Below are 24,225 nucleotides of genomic sequence, written 5' to 3'. Positions count from 1 at the left end.
ATGGGGCAATTGCCAAAGTGTACAGGAACCCCAATGTTGCTCTGAGCTTTACAGATATCAAGTTAAGTGAGGGTATTTAGTGTTCCCAGCTGACAAAACACCAAATCCAGCAATGAGCTGGGCACGTTTTATAATGCTCAGTCTGGAATTTATATGTCAGTAAAAAATTTCAAGGCTTAATTTCTTTCAATTTAAAAAACAGAAAAATAAAAAGATGAAAATAACTTGGAAATAAATTTCTAAATAATTCTTAGATGGAAGAACAACTGAATTATAAAATATTTATAATAAATCTAAAAAGACATATCAAAAACCCATGGGATACAGATGAAGTTAGAGGAATATTTATAAAATTAAATGCTTTCATTATTAAACAAAAGAGACAGAGAATAAATGAACTAACATTCAGATTAAGATGCTACAACAATGGATAACTAAATGAACTAAAATAAGGTAGGAAATATAAATTAATAACACACTAAATGTAATGAGTTAGAAAACAAACAAACAAAAAACTCCACACACATATACAGATACACATAAGAAAACTCTTAGAAGAGCTTAGCTAAAAGGAAAACAGGGAAATTAGGCAAAAATTTTAAAAAGAGATAAATATAGACAAAGATATTTTAAAAATTACAAGTAATATGCCTACATCATGCTAACACAGTTAAAAATGCTGATGAAATAGATGATTTTTTATAGCATTTGGATATAAACTACCAAATGAATTCCAAGAGAAGTTTAACCCTTCAGCAACCCCATAGTCACTGAAGAAATTTAAAAGTTTGTTAAAGATTTACCAATGAAAAAGACAGATGACTTTAAAATTCAGTTCACCCTAATGTTTAAGGAAGATATAATTTCTAAATGAATCAAACTATTCTAGACCATATTAAAAAATGGGAAGCTTTCAAACTGATTTTAGGAGGTTAGCCTATGCTTAATACCAAAATATAATATTGTGCAAAAAGAAAAGTAGAGCTCAATCCTAATTTATGAACATAGGTACAGAATTCTAAATGAATAGCACTAACAACTTAAAGCTATCAGTTTATTAAATAGTAAAAATTATAAAGTAAAATGTAAACCAACAATGTAAGGATGGGTCTACTTCAGGAATTCTACTAACATAATTCATTTACATGAATAAATAAAAGAAAAAATGTAAGTAAGGTTAAGTAAATCTGAAAATTTAATAAAATCGAATGGCTATTTCTAATTTAAAAAATACAAGTAAGAGAGAAATAGATTGAAATCTCCTATAATAAAAAAGTATTTGACTGAAGCTACTAGTAAACATTATGTCAAAATATGAAATGCTGAAGTCATTTCTATTGAAATAAGTAACAAGAAGAGATGTCCAATATCATTGCTACCATTCAGTAACATTAAAAAAAACTATAGTAAAGCCATAGGACAAGAAAATGAAATAAGCAGTATAAACATTGGAAAGAAAAGACAAAATTGGTAAATAACACTGTATGATTAAAAGAACCCAAGTAACCCCAACAAAAGAATTATAGAACTAATAACATAATTCAGTAATGTGTTTGGATAGGTAAGTAAAAGTCAAGAGCTTCCTTTTATACAAGCAGTTACCATTTAGAAATGGAAACAAACAAATACAAAAATTGTACAATAGGAACAAAAATTGATTTAGTTTACTGAGGAAAGATATACGACTTAGATGAAGAAAATTATAAAAAAATGTGCTGAAGGGCATGAAACAGAATTTAAATAAAGGGAGAGAATATCACAAGGAAGCCTGATTTTTAAAAAAATTGACTCAAGTACAGAATTATGGAGCAACATGCAAAGAGTAACTTATTTTTCAGAAGTATTATAGAATTGTTTAGCTTTTTCAGAGTTTTTTTGTGTGTGTGTGTATGTCTGCATGCATATTAGCATGGATATACGTATACAGACACATATACACAGACACATACATACATACACACATTTTGGGTGAAGGAAAATAAAATGGGATGAGTATACTTTACTGTAGACGTAGTCACTCTGCAGCAAAGAAATATAGGAATGTTCCATTTAGGCTATGCCTATTGCAGAGTAACAATGAGAACTGGGTTAGAATTTAGGACTGTAAAGGTAATCATCCCTAAAGAAACAAAGTTCAAGCCCTCTGTGGATATGACTATGGCAGCAGGAGCTCAGAGATAGCCAGTGCTGGTGCTTTTTCACCAAGTCTGACTTCCACTTATTCTCCCACTTTGATACCTATGGCCAAAGTAGTGGCTAGTCCAACTTTTCTCCCTGGCTCAAGTAAGAGAAAATCAAATATGTCTGAGGTGAAACAATAGAATAAAGAGGAGCAGAAAGAAGAAATTTTACAACTCTAACAGTTTAAAGAATATTTTTCACTGATATTATTCAGTTTGATCTATATCTCAGTACTGTAGGAGACATATTTAACAATTTTATGAAGCAGAAATATGAATCAGACACCTTAAAATTTTTTTACTTTTCTCTTGTCAGTAGGATATTCTTTTATGATCAATATTGGTTCATCTAATTGTTATAATCAGTCAGCATTAATATGGCAACTTACAGTGCAGTGGTTCCTGGAAGAGGGAGTTTTGGATGTAAATGCAAGCGTATCTTGAGGACCATTAAAACGCATCCCCTTATTTCTCCTCCTACCCAGACCTCAGAATAAGTTCACTCATTTCTGAATTCTGTCTGACCTGATTCTTATGGTTGGAAATAAACATTTCCACTTGGGAGCCATGTTTGTTTTCTAATTGAGAAAGAACCCATGCTTTGATGAACACGTCCTTTCCCATAGTACCAGTCATAAGACGTTTTATTTCCCTTTAGTGTCTTCCATAGAGCTACTACTCAATTCTAGAACTATTGGCTTAACTATTTCCAGGAAACACAACCGTTTTATAGGACTACCTAAGCCTGGCAGGGGGTTGGGGATAGAGAGCTTTCCTCCTGGCCTCTTCTCTTTACCCATAAACTTTTTTTTTTTTAACATCTTTATTGCAGTATAATTGCTTTACAATAATGGTGTGTTAGTTTCTGCTTTATAACAAAGTGAACCAGTTATACATATACATATATCCCCATATCTCTTCCCGCTTGCGTCTCCCTCCCTCCCACCCTCCCTAACCCACCCCTCTAGGTGGTCACAAAGCACCGAGCTGATCTCCCTGTGCTATGCAGCTGCTCCCAACTAGCTATCTATTTTACATTTGGTAGTGTATATATGTCCATGTCACTCTCTCACTTTGTCCCAAGTTACAATTCCCCCTCCCCTTATCCTCAAGTCCATTCTCTACTAGGTCTGCGTCTTTATTCCCACCTTGCCCCTAGGTTCTTCATGATCATTTTTTTGGTTTGTTTTTTAGATTCCATATATATGTGTTAGAATATGGAATTTGTCTTTCTCTTTCTGACTTACTTCACTCTGTATGACAGACTCTGGGTCCATCCTATCACAAGCACTGAAATTGAAACTGTGATTAAACATCTTCCAACAATCAAAAGCCCAGGACCAGATGGTTTCACAGGTGAATTCTATCAAACATTTAGAGAAGAGCTAACACCTATCCTTCTCAAACTCTTCCAGAATATAGCAGAGCGGAGCCTACCTAGGTAGGCCCAATCTAATCTCAGAGGTCTTAAAATCAGAGCGTTCCCAGTTGCGGTCAAAAGAGACTTGACTATGGAGAAATGATCAGTGATGCTATGTTGCAGGCTTTGAAGATGGAAGAAGGGGGCCACAGGTTAAGGAATGTGAGCAACCTCTAGAAGTTGGAAAAGGCAAGGAGGATTCTCTCCTGGAGCCTCCAGAAAAGAATGGAGCCCTGCTAACATGTTGAATTTAGCCCACTGAGACTCATGTTAAACTTGTGACCTACAGAACTGTAAGATAATAAATGTGCATTGTTTTAAGTCCCTATGTTTTTGGTAATTTGTTATAGGAGCAATAGAAAATGAATACAGGCCTCATAAACTAGTTCTGACACAATACTTTATAGTTGATAAAATACCCTTTCATGTCACATCAAACCAATTTGAGAATGAAGAAGGGAGGAGAAGCCCTCATGTTTTGCTTACCCATGCCCTACCTTCTTCCCCTTGTGAAAGATGATTTGAACTAAGGTTGCTATGATAAATCCAATCACACTTCCTTACCAAATTCCTCAGATATTCTTTTCTTATTGTTTCTACATTTACAAATGAGTACCAAGATATCTGTTACCTTAGGATAACTCACTCAATCCATAACTACCAAAAACTTTGCAAATAAATGATACAAAAAGAAGTGAGGTTTCCATTTTTATAATGAATTTATAATAATGGAAAGAACCAAGTTTTAACCTGGGCACTGCTACTTGGTGGCTGTGGCTTGGACTACTACTTCTCTCTGGACATCATTTTCTTTATCAAAAAAATGACAGAATTAGGAGATGACTTCAAGGTTCTTTCTATGCTAAACACTACATCTATTTTAAATTCTTAAGGAGGAATCCAGACCTTGAAATGTTTTCTGCTTGAAGGTAGGACCAGCACAAATAACACACACGCACATACACACACATAATGATTTTCTGAGGATCTGTGTATTGTTTGAAAGTTGAGAATCATCTTTAAATTTGTAGGTTCATATGATCACTTTTAAAATCTGCTGGTCCTCCAACAGTTGAATCTGGTGAATTATTCACATAGCAGTACTCAGCAGCAGTATCGCTGATGTGCAAAAAGCAGAATACACACAAAACACACCAAGAACACAGTTTCCTCGATTTGCATTTTTGCATACCTAGGCACTTCCTGTTTTGAACTGAGTAAAGAGATAGCCATTTCTTTTTTCTCACTCCACAAGTCACTTAAATCTGTTCTCATGAAATCTCCAGCTTCATTATCCCTTGTGAACTGGCTCTATAAAGTTATCTAGGCCACTAGTAGTGTTACATGGCAATAGAAGTGGCTATCCCCTCAATTTTTTATAAATCACTAATCTGATATTGCCCTCTGTTTAACAATAGTCAACAATTTCCCATTTTTCCACAAAAAAGATACAAAAGTTCCTTTCTATGACATCACACCTGATCTTTCACCACTGCACCTCAGGTTCTCTATACTCCCATGTCCCAAGACTTCCCCCAATTCAACTTTGCTTTAGTCCTAGGGAGCTTCTGATATGAAGTCTGTAATGCTTCCTGTTCCCCTGTACATCCTGCTTTCCTACCTCTATTCTTTTGAACATGCTATTTTTTCCTCTCCTTTTCTACTTGGAAAAATTCTGTTCCCCCTTGAAGACTTGGCTCAGGTATCACCCAGTAATCTCCGCACTCACCCACAGACCTCCAGACATTCTCATAGCCACATGCGCAAAGCTCCTTCATAACATTTATCACATGGTAAAAGGATTATTATATATTTTTGACTCTTTAACCTCTAGTAGTCTACCAATCTCTTGGGAGCAGAGATTTCTGAATTTAATTATTTATAGCACATTTCCCACCCCCCAGAAAAGATTTATAACAACTCTTGATTCAACCCACCTAGGTCAGCGATGGACATATGGTAGGCTCTCAATAAATATCTACTTAACAAACAAGCCAAATAACCTTAGAATCTACTGTGTCATTACTAGATATACTGATTCACTAGAGAAGAAAGATCACAGAAAATCTAGGAGATAATTCTCCTTCTGAGTTTTGTCATCTCTGCTATTTATTCTGTTATCAAAGGAACAGAAATTGAAAACACACAAAAAAAGCTATGCAACCCACAAACCTACTATTATGAAAATGTGCATTCCATATTGATGAGCTGTTACTTTACTAGAACCAAGTGAATAGGTGGAGAACAGCATAATATATCAAACTCATCCTCTCCTGACCAACTGATTTGTTATGGGAACTTGGGCAAATTAATCACTCCCTTTGTTTTGCCTTATATTCCTCTAGAACTATCAAGGAGGGCATAGTGCATTCCACAAAGGCAGTTTTGAGGACTAAACAGGAAAATTGCCTAATACCGAAAGTCAGAGGGCCCAGGTTCTACAGGTAGATGTGAAATAAATGAGCTGTGATCTTGGGGAAGTTACTGTCAGTCTCTGATTCTCAATTTTCACTACAGGAAAATTTATCAGTAATTCTCAAGCCACCCCCCCTTTTTTTTCTTTCCACCACCTGGGGACAATGGCACACTCCATCAGCTAAATTTTCTCAGAGTAATAGCATTTTCTCAGTGGAGGTGGGCCTAAGATTATGTCAGAATCACAATGTATGTATAAGGTAGGTGTGTGTGGGTGTGTAGGTTTAGTGATAAAGTTCCCTCAGGTGATTCTCAGTCTTCAAGTTGAGAACCAGGAAACTCCCTCCAGATCCTGCCAGCAAAAACAACCTATGATTTTATAATTTTATGAATGAATAGTATGAATGGCACAGAAAGGACAATAGTGTAAAATGCAGACTGCCTGCAGCATAAGTAACTACTTAAGAAAAAGTATCATCATTAAAAAGGCATGTGCTGAACAAACAAGAATGGACTGGTTTATGAAAATTTAGTCTGTGCCTCTTACTATCTTATTTGTGTGACCTTGGACAAGGTACTGAACTGCCTTTGGACTGAATGTTCTCATCTGTAAAATCCAGATACAAATGCCTCCCTGCAATGGGATTAAGTATGATCAACTATGTAAAACATTCAAGCATGGTGCTTGGAACATAGTCAGTACTTATTAAATGGCTGTCAACAGTTATGAGGCCAATCTGTGCTAGATGTACATAAATGGATCCCGACGTATTCTTGTCTTTAAAGGCTAGGGTTCCATTTCTGGTTTAGAATCTCATATAACTCAGTTCTAGAATGAACTGTCTAGAACTAATGTGAAGGAACTGAATATCAAAGTTATTTTAATGTGTTCTATATTTACTCAGTGACCCAAAGGAACTTGTTAATATTTTATTATATTAACTGGAAATTCCAGAAGATCTTATGTGTGGCCATCATCGCAGACTGGCTTCAAGTTTATACCCAAACACACAAAGCCTACATAAGCTATATCATAATGTTCTAATACCCTTAGTATTGTAATAATATAGTGAACATTTTTCTGAACAGTAACTGTGTGTCAGGCACTGCTGTGAGTAATTTACATGTATTAATATTAACTTTAATCCTAAAAACACTCTCATAAATACTATTATAATCATCCCTATTTTGCAAATGAGGAAACTGATGCAGAGAGGTAAAAATTCCTTAAGGCCAGTGAGGCAAAGGGGAAATTGAAACCCAGAAGCCGGATCCCAGAACCCAAGCTTTGGGCCTGTCTGGTCCAGTGGATAATGGTAGGAGTTCTCGATGAACTGCTAGGAAACCTAAATTCTAGACCTACCTGGGTGTCCTCAAATAAGCTATTTTCTTTCTCTGTCTAAACTAAAAGATGTGGATTAAATCCAAGGTTCTCTAGCATTAAAATATCAGAATTATTATCCTGGTTCAAATATTATCTCTCTCCTTTCTGTGAAACTCTAATTCATACTATCCAGCATTTTGAATGACAAGGATTAGTGTCTGAGAGAGCCTCCATTTTTTTACTTTAAAAAAATATATATTTACTTTTTTTTTTTTGCGGTACGTGGGCCTCTCACTGTTGTGGCCTCTCCCGCTGCGGAGCACAGGCTCCGGACGCACAGGCTCAGCAGCCATGGCTCACGGGCCCAGCTGCTCCGTGGCATGTGGGATCTTCCCAGACCGGGGCACGAACCCGTGTCCCCTGCATCGGCAGGCGGACTCTCAACTACTGCGCCACCAGGGAAGCCCTATATTTACTTTTTCAGCTGCTGTTTTCTTTTGTTTTTCTTGGCATGTGTTATGTTGACAACACAAACCATTGAGTCTACATTTCTGTGTTTGTAAATGTTTATGTTGCTATTTATTTCCTTTGTTTAGGAGAAATAAAAATTTATAAAACACAAATGAAAAGGAAACAAAATTAGGCAGACCAGATTTCACCAGCAAGAGGAATGTTACATTCACTGTCCCCCTTCTTCTGCTCAATTTTTCTCTACAGGATACATCACCATCTGACATAGGATGTATTTGACTTATTTATGTGCTGTCTTTCCTTACTAAAATGGAAGCCCATAACAGAGGCTTTATGTTTACGTCTGTTTTACCCCTGCTTTGTGTCAATGCCTACAACAGTGCCTGCACACAGTAGGTGCTCAATAAGCACCGACAAATAGAACTACATTGCTTCCGGATAAGGAGGATCTTGGGGGGCTGAAGGCACGTCATTATTGAACTTCTTCTGTTTTCTCACCTCACTTAATGTCATTAGCCACCGAATACAGAAGCTCAGGAATAAGCCTCGACGCATCCCTCTTACTCTCCCCTGAACTGTCACAACATGACTGCCTTGGCTCAGGCTCTGTATTATCCCCATAGGCTGAGGCAAATGACCTTCAGTCACCCAAATCACCTCCTGTTCGACGCCAGTCTCCCCAGCGGTACCCAGCATGATCTTTAATCAACGTCTATCAGATCATGTTGTTCCCTTGTGTAAATCCTTCATGGATCCTCAGGGCCTTCAGGACAGACTCTAGACTCTTTAGCAGGAAACAAAAACCCCTTTTGATCTGACCACTGATCATCCTTTTAGCCTCATTTCCCCACTACATTACCCTAGTCATTCTGCACTTTTTGTAATCCTCTTTTGGTCTCTTTGTATCCACTGAATCGTTTGTCTGAAATGGCCTTAAATTCATGGTTTACCTGGGAAATTACACCACATTCAGCCCCGACATCACCTATGCTGGAAAACCTTTCCCCACTTTTCCAATCACACTAAGCCATTCTAACTTTTTTCCTCCCATAAGACTCTTCACCTAACTCCAGTAATACATTTATCATATTGTAATTCAGTTATTTTTAAAACTTCTGTTTCTCTTTTGTAGACTAATGTTTAATGGAAATTAACACAGTGCTTGGCACATAGTAGGCCGTCAACAACTACTGAATAAAGAAACGAACAAATACCATAAATGTCCTATCTAGAAATCCTTATCCTTCTCATTTAAAAGCATGTTTATAAACAAATCAGATCCCAAATCCTTACCGAGGAGACAAAGTTTAGAATTTTCCTAGTCTTACCTAAACACATCTTCTGGCCTGTCTAAGGTATCTCTTGACTTTGACAGTAACTGCAGTGCTGAGGCCATTCCTTCCATAGGTATCTTCTTACGTGATCTCCAAATGAAAATCCACCTTGAACCTAATGTATCAGTGAGAATGCTGCTATGACAGACACACGGTGGAAGGTAACCGGATGCACACACCTGAGTTGTATTTCCTTGGTCGGCCAGAGGAGAACCAGAGCAATGGAGTATCCCCACACCACCTGTGACCAGAGATGTAGAGCAGGGGAGATGCCAGGATAGTAGGATGTGGGGTAGACTGTTCCCAGGATTGCTTTAGAAGCACAAGAGGAGTTTTCTTTAGCATCAGGGTATCACAACAGCTTCCTGAAGACAACACACATCCAAAATTAGGAGTGGGAACTAAGTCGAAGAATCAGTTAATCAGTGTCTGGCTTCCTGAACCATCTTAATGAAATAAAATGCCAAAATTCACAGATACGTTGACACTCCTGCTGACAGCCTAAAATAGCATCAACTTCCGACTGAGTGAGCCAATTGCTAGCTAGTGCACAGAACTCTTCTACCTGATGATATGTCAATAGGGTGACCTTATTTTCAAGGTAAGTTCCCTTCTCCTTGCTGTCTCTCATTTCTGCTTTGACAGTGAGACTGCACTTGGCTTTTTCTAAGGCTCACTAGATTAGAAGATGCCACTGCAGATGGATTGCTGAAAGTTAAAAGTAACTATTTCCACGTGTGAAAGAAAGCTTCACTGGATTGGGATGAAGCATTGGGAGAAGGGACTTTCTGGATTTAGATAATGTTAAGATCACAAGAACCAGGTTTCGATTTCAAGAGGGAACAGAGGAATAGAAATGTATATTTCAAGTGCTAACAAAAATAGTTTTACATTCAGCACTTGTCTTACATTGTCTGGAGTAAGTAGCACACATGGGCACTATTATCCTTGTAGTGGAGCCAAGACGGTATCCCTGAAGACATCTGGTAGACTGCAAACAGAATGATGGCATGCAGGGATTTCTATCTGCTGCCTGGCCAGTTGTGGGACTCTTCAATCAGAGGAAATCAAATCATACTAAAAAAAGTCCCCCAGGAGAAGCAGAGGGAGAAATAGAATGGAATTTGGCAGAAAAGTCATATGATGAGCACAGGCTTTGTGGCCCAATCTTCTGCCAGGCCTAGTTAGCTGCCCTTCTGCAAGCTATAGTCATTGACAAAGTACATACAGTGGTTAGGAGGCAGACTCTGGGTTCAAATCACAACTCCAATAATTACTAGACCCTGGGCAAATTATTTACCTTCTTTTTGGTTCAGTTTTCTCATCTGGAAAAGAACAATGCCTACACCTCACAGGGTTATAGTCAAGAAATATTTATAATGCCTACAAAACTTGTAGTATATAGTAAGTGCTCAGTGCATGCTAGTCTAATTGTCAACAGAACCATTAGTGGGGATATTTAGAATCAAGTCAGACTACAGAAACTCTACTGCAAGCAAAAGTCTTGATGGAGGGGCACAGAGAGATTTAAGAACTCATCTAGCTCTATCTCCTTGTGGTGATCTTCAGGGAAGAGCAAGATAAGGAAGAGGTGGTCTTTCTTCACAATGATCTTACAGTAAGGTAGAAGGTATAGACATATAAACATATATTATGTATATTACATAGTATATATAACATATACACACATGTGTGTATGTATATAGAGATGAGAAATAAAGGCCGTAAGAATTATGAATAAAATACAACAGTAACAAAAATTTAAATGAAATTAATGCTGACTTAGAAATTGGAGACTATATCCTAGGGTAGGTTACAGTGCCTTTCTATCTGTGCCAAACCCTTTTTTAAAAAAGCTAAATTTCCAAGTAAGGTGGATTATACATCTGAATCCTGGACTCCAGCAGGACAAAGTCTTCATTTTTCTTTAATCATTCATATCAATAACCTAAGTAAGTTAAGTTCAAGGAAGCAGCAATTCTACCCCGGCCAAGTTTCTGTTATTTTGCTGTCTCCCTGCTCCCTACTGATCTGACAAGGGAAACTGGGATCAGATGTGGTCCAAGCTTGTCCCATCTCTGATTGGCCTCTAATTGTTCAATAGAGATCACAGGTACATTTCTGAATGTTTTGGACAACTTCTGATGAGTCCCAAACTCTCCTGATCGGAATGCTTTAAACAAAGCAGGAAAAAAAAAAAACAGCAAAGAAAAAATTAACCATGTTTTCTACTACCTGAAATTCTTAGCCTAGTAGTAATACACTCTTTGTTCTGTGGAAAAACACTCTATACTGATTCTGCTGACACTGACAGTAAAGCTGTGTGGTGGCTGGCTTTATTTTAATTTATTTTTTCTTCACATCTCAGATGAGAAAGTGGGTTATGATTCATCCTGCACAATCTGAGTCAAAATTCATTTTTGTCTCCTTTCAATTAGTTCTTCTTCATTCCACATTAAAAAGCAAGAGTAGTTTGCTCAGCAAATGAGAACACTGTGGTATGTCTGCGTGTTGCTTTCTCACACACAATGACTAAAAAACATTTTTTGTAATGATATTCCAATAACAAGAGAACATCATAAGAAAATTCAAAGTGTTAATTTAAATAGAGATAAACAGTGACATTAAAAATTCAGAGCGGCTGATTATTACACACTAATCGTAAGCGGCATAAATCAAGCTAGATGCTGCACTGGGAAGCAATACTGACATCTCTTAAATATTTGATTTGTTATGGCTTAGAATACATTTTCACATCTATTTCTTTAACTTGGTCCTCACAATAATTATATAAAATAGATAGGATAACCTTTATTAATAGGTGAAATAACTGAAATTCAAAAAGCTTGAGAGGTTATATAAAGTTGCTTAAAGGACATGTAATTTAATCCAGAAAACCTACATTAAGAATTTGGTTCCATCTCTTAACTGGTCCTTGTTTAAGCTGATTTCTCTCTAATCCTAAAACTGTTTAAAAAAATGTTTTCAAATAATGCATAATATGTTCTAAAGCACATTGCAAACGTCAAATGTCACCAATGTCACGCAGAGAAGATACCTGGACTTCCTGACTCCAAGTCCAGTTTTGGTGTCACTATGCCATGTAACAAAAGATGAATTATTTATTTTTATGACAATGCTATATTATACACTGAAGACCATGATCACATTCATGGTTACTAATATTAATATTATTTATGTATACAAAGTATCATTAGTGAACAACATATTAAACCAGGAAAATCCTTAAACAGTGATGCTAGAATATCCAACTCAGTACACAGTGTTCCTTATGTTCTACAATCTTAGTTTATGTTTGTTAACTGACATTTAAAGCTACTTCAAATGATGTGAACCTTCTCGTATATCTTAGGAAATGAGGAACAATACTGAGCAGAGTATAAAACAGTCTAGGAAATATAATTCTTGGGTTTCTTTTCCAATTCTTCTGAAGCAAGCAATGTTGTAATTCTACGTAGGGCAGCTATTTTCCTACCCACTTATGTTTTAATGGTGTATAGAGGACAATATACAAAAAGTATTTGAGGTAAGTAAATTAAAAGGCCAAAGGATCCCAAGAGATCATGAAGTCTATGAGAGATGAGGTCCGTGGAAAAGGGGCTGGCCTAATATGTCACAGCAAGATTGTGGGACAGTGACTGGCCCAGAATCTGGCCTCTGGTTACTTGATACCTGGCTCTTTACACCACTACACGGCCTCTCATGATAACATGATGATGCTGGGTATAAAAAAAAATTTTTTTTTAGTAAAACTTAACTCAATGGGTAACCTTTGACATCATTTCACCATAATATTCCATCAATTTATCTTCTGGTTGAGTTATACACACATTTCTCAGTATTTTGAACATTGGAGGGTTCATGGATGAACATTTTAAATTTAATTATGGTATTTAGTTTCATGCCTTTTAGGGGAAAAAAAGCAACAAGTACTTTAATCCATAAAATCAAATTATGGATATTATTGACATGAATGAAGATAAAATAGGTTAAAAAATAAATGAATTGATTTGAACAAAAATGTTAGGCAAATAATAGTACAAATGGTTTGCATATGTGGTGAAAATTACGAAGGTGGCCTCCAATGACCAAAGAATGGGAAGCTTTCAAGTTGGAAGATTTATAGCCAGCTCTCTAACTGTGCCATGGTCCTAGGGCTGAATGGTGTGTGTGTGTGTGTGTGAGTGTGTGAGTGTGTGTGTGTGTGTGAGTCTGTGTGAGTGTCTGTGTGTCTGTGTGTGTCTCTGTGAGTGTGTGTCTGTGTGAGAGTGCGTGTGTGAATGTGTCTGTGAGTGTTGTGAGTGTGAGTGTGTGGAGAGCGAGACAGTAGATGTTAGTAACTGTTTTCAATTACCTCCTGCCTACTGTATCATCTTAGCCTCCTTCAACAAGTCACTCCTGCACAGTGTTTCTGTTCTTTCTTGTTGAATTTTAACAAATGATGTTCATTTCCACATAGGCGTGGAGCCAGGTCCAGGACTGATATAAATTGAAATTTTGATAGTCAGAGAACCAAACGGGGACTGAGATCAGAACTGTGCAGTGCTTTAATGAAACTGGGAGAATTTAATGTAACATGACTGACATCAGAGTGAGAATTAGGAAGAAAATCAGGATAAGGTCATTAATTTGGACCTGCTTGTGGGATTTCCCAGTTTATCGGCCTTCAATATTTTCCGCTTGCTTTTCTCTTAAAGCATTCAATTGTCTTTGCTGAGGACTCTGTCCACAAATAGTGCTTCACCAATAGGTCTCTCTATATCCCAGCAATAGGTGGACTCCTCTGGCATTTTATCTGGCACAGGTCAGCTGGCAATAGTGGCAAAAACCCCTGAACCTGGATGAAAAAGAGTGTATTTTCCACTTCCAGTCATGAAATCTGTTTTCCATCAAAGCCCTTGGTGCTAGAGGATTGAACAAATGCTTTCTCTCCTTGGTCATTATGTTACCTTATTTCTTTTCTCTCCCATAGCACACACTTCAATGATTGGTGTATAGCAAGCACTCAATAAATATCTGAAGATGAGTGAATCCGTTCAATTGAAAGTACAACAGATGCCTACCAAGTAGAACTCTGCAGATGTTCAAACAATGGCTTTGCTGACAGTCAATTAATTATGCCTTCTGACAATTCTAATGTCACTTCAAAGTCTGGAAGGAGATGATTATCTGGTTTTAGAGAAAGTTGTGGGGAAAGTTCAGGTTGGGGGAAAGGAGCGTGGTTTGAAAAGGAAAGGGAGTTGAGTTCACAGTTATCTGTATTTGTGTGTTTAAGATCAGAAAATGCATAATTAGCACTTGTAGGTTCGGGTCTCAGCTCTGCATGTCTCAGTACACAACCACAGACAACCTACAAGTTGAAACTTTCTTTTGCCATACACATTGTGTGCCCCGCCAGCTCTTTCTCTCTCAGGACATCAAGCTTATTTCCACAGTTATTAGGTAAAGGATGTTTGATTATAAAGTAAAAATCTCTTTTATACCTTTTTTTTCATTCTTTGATAAAGAGAAGGGTGATCCCAATGAAACAGAATGAGTGAGTATCTGCTGTATGTATGAAACACCAATCCTGGGTGAGTCTTCCCAGCCTTGAAGGGGTGGTAATATAAGAGAATGATCTTTTATAACTGGTTGCTAGGGAAAAAACATGTAAACATGGAGAAAGGACGTTTTTTTTTTTTTCCGTGTGATGCCCTGCCCATCTGACCCAATTAGATTAGAACAGAAGAAAATTGAGGAGGTAAGAGATTGTCTTGGGAACCAAGGACCACAAAGGAATCCCAGAAGGGAGAAAATGTGATTTAGAACTTAAAAAAGAAAATCCTAACTATGTAACCTATCCATTGATGAATTTCAATCTTTAATTTTCAAAGAAAACACATGGAAAAGAGATCAAGTCCAAGGGTATCAACCTAATTTTGACTGAAGTTCAATGATCGTAGCAACCATGTGTTGTTCTACCTTAAACATTCTCTAGTGCCTTTAAGTGATTTTAAAAAAGGAATGAGAAAGTCTGAGTTACAATCCATGGCTCTGTCACTAATTAGTTTGTGAACCGAGAAAACTCCCTTATTTTCACAATATCTAAAAATGAGAGGATTTTCCTACATAGTCTTTTTTTTTTTTTTTTTTGCGGTATGTGGGCCTCCCACTGTTGTGGCCTCTCCTGCTGCAGAGCACAGGCTCCGGACGCACAGGCCCAGCGGCCATGGCTCATGGGCCCAGCTGCTCCATGGCATGTGAGATATTCCCGGACCGGGGCACAAACCCGTGTCCCCTGCATCGGCAGGCGGACTCTCAACCACTGAGCCACCAGGGAAGCCCTCCTAGATAGTCTTTAAGATTCCCTCTAGCTGTAACATTTTAAGGTTCCATAAGGTGTTAAATAAATGAAGCATTTTCCCTCTGTGGTTTATACCATGTCCTGCCACAAGGAGTATGGAATGTCTGCTCACAATTTTTATTCATGGGTTTATTAATTAATTAAACATTAAATATCTCCTGTGTGCCAGGCATTGATCTAGGACCAAAGATGGGGACACAGCAGTGCACTAAACAAAAACTACCTTCAATCAGACTTATATACTAGTGAGGTAAATGATAAATACTACAAGTAAGTAACTTGATGAGTATGAGAAAAGAGGATATTGGCAATCTCTTCAGTTCTCCCAGCACCATTTATTGAAGAGGCTGTCCTTTCTCCACTGTACATTCCTGCCTCCTTTATCAAAGATAAGGTGTCCATATGTGTGTGGGTTTATCTCTGGGCTTTTTATCCTGTTCCACTGATCTACCTTTCTCTTCAGTTCATTTATATTTGAAAATCAAGGAGATAAGGACAGTATATGTACAAAGGTTCTAACAAGTTTTTATCATTTTATTTTATCATTTTTAAGGGCAATGTGTTCTTAACTCAAATTTGAATAAGGTGTCACCACGTCTGGGTTCACAAAAATAGCAGGCCCAACCCACTCCCTCACCTTTGTGAACAGCCCTGCCATTCCTCTTCTTACCATCAGAGACTAATTTCTATTCTTTGTTCAGAAAGGAAATTTTGGCCATAGAGTTCAAATCACTCCCAGCTGTATGACCTCGAACGAGTCATTTGGGCTTTAGTTTTCTGGAACATGAAAGGTTGTCCTAGATAGTTGCTAAGATTAAATTATTCTTTATGATACTACAAGTCTAGGTTTCCAAATCGATGCTTAAAAACACACTATGTAGCCAAATTAATTAAAAATTAATGTGTGCTAAGATAGAACACATAAAATGCTTAGGATTATTATTTATTTAGTGCTGTGACCATATATTGCCCCAAGCAAACATTTTACCAGAAATCACTATCACAAAAGGAAATACATCAAATATGTCTCATTAATAGAAAACATTCTATTCCCATGACCCACAGAGACCTTAAACAAAAAGCTAGAGAGAAATAAAACCAAGAAATCCATTTTTTTCCCCAAATCAATACCACCTTTTCTCTAAACCACTTATTTTCTACTTATTCTTCCATTGTGGTTTTGGGGTTTTTAATTAATTAGGTTATTTTTCTGTGAAAATAAGATCCTTACGGTTTCAGGTTCCATCTGTACTAAAGGCAGCTCCCACTTGGAATCACTTTCTAGTTTGTAATTGACAGGAGCACTTTGGAAACCATTTCCTTGACACAAAATAATAAAAACAATGAAATACAAATTACTTAGCACTTGCCAGTTGAAACCCTCTAAAAACTTTTCAAAGCAATCACATTGTTCCTCCTACCGACGAAGAAGCTAAAACACAGAGTATGTTCACTGATTTATCTCATAATCTGTGACCAATCCAGCAACATGGTGCTAAGAGAGCATGATGGGGTGGAAAGAGAACAGGATCTGGGATCAGTAGGCCTGGGCCCCTGTGTAATTCTGATGCTAATGGGATCTATGAGTAGCAGGGGTGGCAGAGGGCTCTGAGGATTGGGGCGTCCCTTAATCACACAGATCCCGTTTCTTCATATGTCAAATGGAAATAAACACACTGTCTGCTTTGCAGGGCTGCTGTCTAGTTTAAATTAAATTACATAACAAGTATAAAAGTGCTTTACAAAGCACTATATAAATGTTAGCTGTAATCATGTAATAATAATGATAAGCTGGGGTTAGCACTAGACGTTAGATGCAAGAGCTTGATTCCCACGCAAGTTGAGATGCCTAAGTCACTGAATATCAGAGTTGGACAAGTATTTTTGAAATCTAATCTCATAGTCCATTGAATGCTTGAGTACCTTTCACCACTTCCTCAACAAGGGGTTACTGGGCTTTGGCTTATGCTCTTCCAAGAAATTTCTTCTGTCTGTTAAACATGTTAATTCATTATACCGAATGTAAATTTGCCAGCTTCCCCTCACTTGCCTTTGTAGCTAACTTTGGAATAACACATATTAAGTCTAGTACCTTTTCGACATGGCAGTTCTCCAATAGCTTTCAGGGTTCCAAGCTTTCTATTCTCCACTCCTTCAACTGTAGCTCAAATAGTGGTTTCCAGTTTCCTAAGCCTCTTAGTCCAAGTCCTCTAGACATGTTCACTTATCCTTTGGTCTTACTAAAATAGAAAAGAAATAAACCATCTTCCCCATTGTCTGGGGCACTCTGCTTCTACTCACGAACATCCTTTGGACCTCCATCTTGCTCTCAAATGAGAAGATACATAGTACCAAGTATGGTGAGGTCGTTTTATCAGTAAATTACTCGTAGCACATTCCCCTCCATGCCTTTCTTCTCTTAGGGCTTGAAACATGCTGGGCCCCCACTGCCTCATATCTTCCACCCTGTCCACCTGTCCTTTGAAGCAATAAAGCCTACTTCCCCTAGAACCAATTCCTGGCTTTATGCAAAAACTCTCAATATGCCTCACTGACAATGCTCAAGAGATAAACAAAAAAATTCTTAGATAAATGCCAAGTTCTGTGAAGAGAATTTACCTAATGCTGTTCTAAAGGCATAGGGATTCTTCAAATGGCTCACTAAACAATATTAAGACTCACACACTTCAGGTTTTTTTTGGAAGAAGGAATAAGACAACACCACGTAAACACTGCCAAGATGATTACAGCTTCCTGCTTAAAAATAAGCTGGTAGATATTTTCAGTCCATCCTCAGATATATTACATTGTTCATTTCCAGAGATACTGTATTCCAAGATTGTTGCCTTCTGCCTTAGGGTCTGTACAGCCAGAACACCACTATTTTGGAGAGAATCATGCCATGGCCACAGACTGAGACACGGTTCTCACCTACAAAACATGCTTTCTCTTTCAAAATGAATGAAAACACAAAACTTAGAGGCTCTGGGTATACCAACCAACATGGAGAACACTTGCATAAATTCACAGACATGACTCAGGGATATCTAGAGACAAACTCAACTTTCCTTTACATTTCTCCCTCAAAACTATCTGAAAAGTATAAGCTCCAAATGCTGGCCACTAGCCCTGTAAGCTCCCTAATTTTCTAGCAACGAAAACTTTCTCCCCCATTAATTTTAATAGCTAATTTAAAAATCCTCCCTCTCCTATTTTAAGATCTGAACTTTACCCTAAATTATAGTAATTTATAGTTCATCACCCCTTGTTCTTTCTATGTATCTACCCCTGGCACTGAGAATCTCCTCTAGTAGAAACATAGTTTTCTAGTTGCCCAGGGAAACAGGTTGCTCCAAGATACAAGCACTTGAACCAAGGCCTGTAGCCTTGCAAATGATGTGAACTAAAGATCTACTGCCTGGTTAACTGAATTAGATGAGAATTTCTCCTTACCTTCAACTTTCTTCTATATTTCCTCTCTTCCCCCTATAGCACAGCATTCTAGGCCCACTCAAGTACACCCTTGCTAATGGAAAGACACTTAGGAATCTGCTACAGCCAAAATTCAAGTCCAAGTAGATGAAAAATGTTCAGAACATGAGAGGCTATCTTCCCTTCAAAGATCTGGACTTATCATACTGCTCTACTACAATTCATCTGCTATGGCATTTAGCTAATACTGCAATGCAACAGATACAATTTTTGATGAAGATGTAAAAGGAAGGGCATGGAAGCACTAAAACTAGCACATTTTCAGAAGAAATCATTAAAAAAAAATCAGCTGAGACTCAATTGAATGTTCCAGCTTGTAATATTTTATCAAGAAATGACTTGAGGAAACAATCACTATAGCTCTTAGTGATTTTTAGTGATTTGCTTTCCCTTAAGGTCAACAGTCAGCTAACATGGCTGATACAGAGGTATTAGGTGGGTTATCTCCCTAGAGTATGTATCTGAGCCATGGCAAAAAGCCTATGCTGAGTGTCACATCAGTTAATTCAGGAGTTAAAGATAGTCAAAGTATACTGCCAGTGACACTGAAGTCTGGGCTACAGACGCCCTCAGAACAGTTGGTCTCCTACTTAAAGATCATGACTTCAGGAGGTAAAGGATGACATGAGGCAGGAATAGCCACCTACAGGAACAGTTTATGCCTTTTTGTAACGGTAATGAATCAGAATGGACTTGCGATCTGAAGAATAAGTCGAAATCCTAAAACTTATAGCTGTGTGACTTGAACAACTCATTGAGTCTCTCTGAATCTCTGTTTCCTCATCAGAGAAATGAAAACTTCATGGCCAGATATATGAGTCAGACCATGACTGGGAGTGGGCTTTTTAAACTTGTAGAGCTTTAAGTAAATATAGCTTTCATCATTTCCACCACAATGGTTATCATCTCACCAACAATAGAAAGGGTATGTGTCCAGTAGAAAATAAAGAAACAGATACACAAGAAAGGGAAATTTTAAAACAGTCAAGTTTACAAGATATAGGAATGACTCTCTACTTCTCCTGCCCAAGAAGGGAGTGTTAAGATGATTCATTTGTGGGGTTTCCCTGGTGGTCCAGTGGTTAGGGCTTGGCGCTTCCACTGCAGGGGGCGCAGGTTCGATCCTTGGTTGGAGAGCTAAGATCCCGTATGCCATGCGGCACGTACAAAAATAAAAGACAATTCACTTGTGATAGGCTTCAATACTCCTGGGGGGAGAAAGGGTATCCTTTGTAGCTGTGCAGTTATAGTATCTCTCATAGTTATAATCTGAAGCGATTCTGCCCTCCTCATAATATCTCTACATCTATCTATCTTGTTTCAAAATAAGTTGCTGACATGACACTTTACCCTAAATACTTCAACATTTTGCTCCTAAAAACAAGGATATTATCTTATATAACCACAATGCCATTACCATCCCCATAAAATTAACATTGATGTATTATCTAATATATAGTTCATATTTAAATTTCTCTAAACTTGCCCTAAATACTTTGTTTTTTGTGGGTTTTTTTGCGGTATGCGGGCCTCTCACTGTTGTGGCCTCTCCCGTTGCGGAGCACAGGCTCCGGACGCGCAGGCTCAGCAGCCATGGCTCACGGGCCCAGCTGCTCCGCGGCATGTAGGATCTTCCCAGACCGGGGCACGAACCCGTGTCCCCTGCATCGGCAGGCGGACTCTCAACCACTGTGCCACCAGGGAAGCCCCAATACTTTGTTTTTTGATCCAGATTCACGCAAGATGCATGCCTTGCATTTGACTGGCATGTCTTTTTTCATTTTCTTTAATCTTGACAGTTTTAAAGAATTCAGGACAATTGTCTTGAAAAATGGCACATCATTTGGATCTGTCTACTTCCTAATGGTTGGATTTCAGGTTAAATATTTCAGCAAGACTATGTTACACAGGTGATGTGTGTACTTTCTACATCGTATCAGCTGGCACATGTCAGTTTGTCCCATTTTGGTGATGCTAAGTTTCATCACTTGGATTAAGAAAGTTTCCAAACTCTCTATTTGTGAAGGTATCTTTTCTCCTTTGACTTAAGTCACCTGTGAGGTGACATTTTGATATTCCTCCCCTACTTTGAAGCATGCCATAATTATAGTTCTTCAAACAAAGAAAAACTGCTAAGAGTAATGGGAAACTCCATAATGAAAAACAAAACAAAACAAAAATATATTCATGAATTATTCCACTCAAGGAAAAAGAAAATAGGGGCTGCACAGAAAAAAATGAACATGACCACAGGGGAATCTATTCCACTGACACCATTTATTTACATTTTGTTCCCTCTCACTCACTGGTGCAGCTCATAATCTAGTTGGAGATCTTTGACATGAAAGCATTTAGTGACCTTCAGCAAATCAGTTATAGTGTCAATGAAAATTCCAGCATTAAATAGGCAAAGTGATAGAAAAAGTGAGGGGGTTGAGTTGGGGCTGGGCATGTTAACACAAGAGTGAAAAGTTCTTTTAAGGTGGTGATTAGCAATGCTATTTCCAGCCCAGAATGGAACTCAGGTAAAATTCTGATAGAGAACAAGAGATGACTCATCTTCATCTCCCTTGGGTCAGGCCCTTCTGTTGCAAACACATTATTAGGTAGCCGTCCTTCTCTCATCTTCAGACTTAACTCTGTCTTCTATGCTCACCTAGTGTCTCAGGCAGACCCAAAACAGTGCTGCACCCCTTGCTGCACTGACATTCCTTACATGCCTGCCTCTCTCCTGTCCTTCCCAGAACTTGTGAATCCCCTGAGGGCAGAGACTCTGCTTGGTGTCCCTTGCACACAGAAAACATGTTCGGGAAATGTTTAATGTTTGAGTAGAACAGTAAACCATAGTTCTGTTAACTCATCCTTTGCTTCCTGCTTTTATCTAGCCAGTGAGAGGTAGAGCTGGCATTCAAACCAAGGCATACTGGCTTTGGAACCCACATTCTTAACCACATTTCATGAAACAGTTCCCATAACCTTTGATCTCAATGTGCAGCACTCATTGTATAAGATAAAGTCCCTAGTCTTTAGGTCATTGGTCCCAGCCTACCTCTCCCACCTTATTTCCCAAAATTTGTTCCTTCCCACATGGGTGCCTCACTCCAATGATTTTATTGCCTATTATGTTAAAATTCTACTCCTCAGAAATGACATCACTTCTCTACTATCATCGCACTTCCAGCTCTCTATTACCGTAATTTTAAAAAGGCTATCCACTTCACAAACACTTTTCCATTCCTGCCTCATAATGTTCTCTCTCCTTTCTTCTCAGTTCTCAAAGTACTTTGGCTGAACTTCAAATAAGTTACTTGTCGCTTTCTGCCTTGTGTTAGGATTAAACACGACAACGTTGTACACATCCTCTCTTATATAAGACTATAAGCTCCTTTAAAGGGAAGGCCCACGTCTCCCTAGCTCCACATGTCTCCAACACCTACCTAGCACAGTAGCCTGTACATAATAGGCCCTTGGTGGATATCTGCCACATAAAGCAATTTTCCTTACATAATCTTGGCCTCAATTTCTATTTTATTTATTCTATCTACCTAGAAGAGAATGCCCTTCTCTTATTTTCCATCTGTCCAAAGCTGATCTCCTCCATAAGACCCTTCCTAAATGTCCAGAACTAAACTCTGGAAGTGAAGGGTATGTTTGTTACCTGGGCTGTGGTGACGGCATATAAGCGTACACATACATCCAAACCCACCTAATTGTATACATTCATTATGTGACTTTGTTTACTTCAATAAAGCTGTGGAAAAAGTTTTAGAAGAAAAAAAAAAAAGTATAGACCTGGAGTTTGGATTCTAATCCAGTCCTGCAACTTATTAGCTGTTGGTATTGGGCAGATTACTTAACATTTCTGTGCCTTGATTTCCTAATCTGGAAATAATAATAGCATTTACTTCACAGGGTTATATTTTTTTCTGTAAGGATGAAATGAGTTCATTCTTAATGAAGTACATACTGTGTAACAGTGCTGCCATATTGTAAGCACTCAATAAAACTTATCATTATTCCACATTCTCTCTCATGGTTTGTAACACTCATTTGGCAATGATTATTTACCAACTGGTGACATATGTTCTATTTTTGCTAGGAACTTCAGTTTAAATCACGTATTATTAATGGCTTTTTAATGGGCATATCTTGTTTTCTTTAGTAAAGCATGGGATAACTTTGATTATTGAGCATATTCTACATGCCAAGAACTTGGCTAAGTGCTTTCTATAAATATTTCATTCACTACTCACTACAAAAGTATAAACTAGCCATTATTTCCACATTATAGATAAAGCAAAACAAAAAGATGTAGAGAATAAGCAATTTGTTCAAGTTGTCTAACCTAGTGAGTAGCAGAGCTAGGACAGTTCTTGAAGGCAAAGATAATATTTAATTGATCTCCCAGAGCGATTAATATATACTCATTAACACAGTTACTATCTATGTTCAATGTTTTTTATTGCTATCTATTTTGTTGCTGTGAAAATGGAAGCATATATATTTGGTATGTTAGCTTTTTTTGCTTGGTGTACCTTAATACAGAGGCCTTAGTTTTCACTCTTAATAAGCTTTTTTAAAAAGTTACCTTAGGCTCCAATATAAGCCCTTCTCCCATGTCAATGACAAGAGCATGATAAACTTTTAGTATATTTTAATATAACTAGAGACTTCTTTTAACTATTCTCTATGCATTTGTGCTAATCTCTATCAACTTACATTTAACTTTTAGCTTTATGTACTTCTCTGCATTAATGCTGTTTCTACAGAGAACTTACTATGAAAGAAATGCTAAAGCACAGTTGCTTCACACCTATGATTCACCAAGGTGGGAAATGGGATTGAGGCAGTTGAGGAACGGGCCAATATTGCTTAGCTGGTAAAAGGCAGAAAAGGAACCAGAACCAGAACTCTTTATCCCCACTACTGTGCTCTTTTAGCTAAGCTACACTGTCTCCTGCATACAAAGAAATGTCACGTTTTTCATATTTTAACCCAGTCCATTTATGATGTGGCTTTGTGCCCTCAGTTTACCTGTCATTACATATTCCCAAATAGGAAGCAAGTGGGAAGACATGAAAATAGGAAGTATGTGAAGAAGTAGAAGTCCCGCGCAATTTTTCCACCTCTATGCCTTTGCTTCCACTGCTCCCCAAATGTAATATCCTCTCTCCAGATTCCTGAAAAGCAGTGCTACTCAGAATGATCTACAGATTCCTATCTGA

At 37.9% G+C, this 24,225-nt stretch overlaps 1 protein-coding gene across 3 annotated transcripts in view; it reads right to left on the bottom strand.

The window, feature by feature from the left end:
• LPP (LIM domain containing preferred translocation partner in lipoma) overlaps nucleotides 1–24,225 on the bottom strand; it is a 625,613-nt gene that overhangs the window by 143,921 nt on the left and 457,467 nt on the right. The gene's annotated exons all lie outside the window — the stretch shown is intronic.

The sequence above is a fragment of the Neophocaena asiaeorientalis genome, unplaced genomic scaffold (assembly GCF_003031525.2).
Source record: "Neophocaena asiaeorientalis asiaeorientalis breed wild unplaced genomic scaffold, Neophocaena_asiaeorientalis_V1.1 scaffold225, whole genome shotgun sequence".
Classification (NCBI taxonomy): domain Eukaryota; kingdom Metazoa; phylum Chordata; class Mammalia; order Artiodactyla; family Phocoenidae; genus Neophocaena; species Neophocaena asiaeorientalis.
Note: the sequence above shows the minus strand (reverse complement) of the source record. Positions and strands in the feature narration are given on the sequence as shown.